We start from the raw sequence: 1,271 nt of genomic DNA, 5'->3' as shown, positions 1-1,271 counted from the left end.
CAAAGATACAAGTTCAGAAGTACCCGACCCCAAAGATACAAGTTCAGAAGTACCCGACCCCAAAGATACAAGTTCAGAAGTACCCGACCCCAAAGATACAAGTTCAGAAGTACCCGACCCCAAAGATACAAGTTCAGAAGTACCCGACCCCAAAGATACAAGTTCAGAAGTACCCGACCCCAAAGATACAAGTTCAGAAGTACCCGACCCCAAAGATACAAGTTCAGAAGTACCCGACCCCAAAGATACAAGTTCAGAAGTACCCGACCCCAAAGATACAAGTTCAGAAGTACCCGACCCCAAAGATACAAGTTCAGAAGTACCCGACCCCAAAGATACAAGTTCAGAAGTACCCGACCCCAAAGATACAAGTTCAGAAGTACCCGACCCCAAAGATACAAGTTCAGAAGTACCCGACCCCAAAGATACAAGTTCAGAAGTACCCGACCCCAAAGATACAAGTTCAGAAGTACCCGACCCCAAAGATACAAGTTCAGAAGTACCCGACCCCAAAGATACAAGTTCAGAAGTACCCGACCCCAAAGATACAAGTTCAGAAGTACCCGACCCCAAAGATACAAGTTCAGAAGTACCCGACCCCAAAGATACAAGTTCAGAAGTACCCGACCCCAAAGATACAAGTTCAGAAGTACCCGACCCCAAAGATACAAGTTCAGAAGTACCCGACCCCAAAGATACAAGTTCAGAAGTACCCGACCCCAAAGATACAAGTTCAGAAGTACCCGACCCCAAAGATACAAGTTCAGAAGTACCCGACCCCAAAGATACAAGTTCAGAAGTACCCGACCCCAAAGATACAAGTTCAGAAGTACCCGACCCCAAAGATACAAGTTCAGAAGTACCCGACCCCAAAGATACAGGTTCAGAAGTATCCAACCCCAAAGATACAGGTTCAGAAGTATCCGACACGCTCATTTAACACTATGTTAGCTTTATCTAAACCCACATTTGAATTAACCGCCAAAACATCATAACATAGATGGCGATAGCTACCGAACGAGAACGGAACGGGGAAAATCGTTATCTATTTAACTACCGAACGAGAACAATTATTTTACGAACCTTGAACGAGAACGACCCCACAGATTAAGAGGTACCCCACCCCACATCACCCCGACATTTTAGAGATAAAAATAAATAATAAAAAACTCGAAGTTTCTTTCAAGTCTCTATAGCTCAGTGGTTAGAATGTTTGTCTTCTGCGTGGGCGATCCGGGTTCGAATCCCGGCTGCGATCCGAAAAAAATTTT

Source organism: Phalangium opilio, unplaced genomic scaffold (assembly GCF_054372755.1).
Source record: "Phalangium opilio isolate 3A_F unplaced genomic scaffold, DU_Popi_V2 ptg000217l_1, whole genome shotgun sequence".
NCBI classification, from domain to species: Eukaryota; Metazoa; Arthropoda; class Arachnida; order Opiliones; family Phalangiidae; genus Phalangium; species Phalangium opilio.
Note: the sequence above shows the minus strand (reverse complement) of the source record.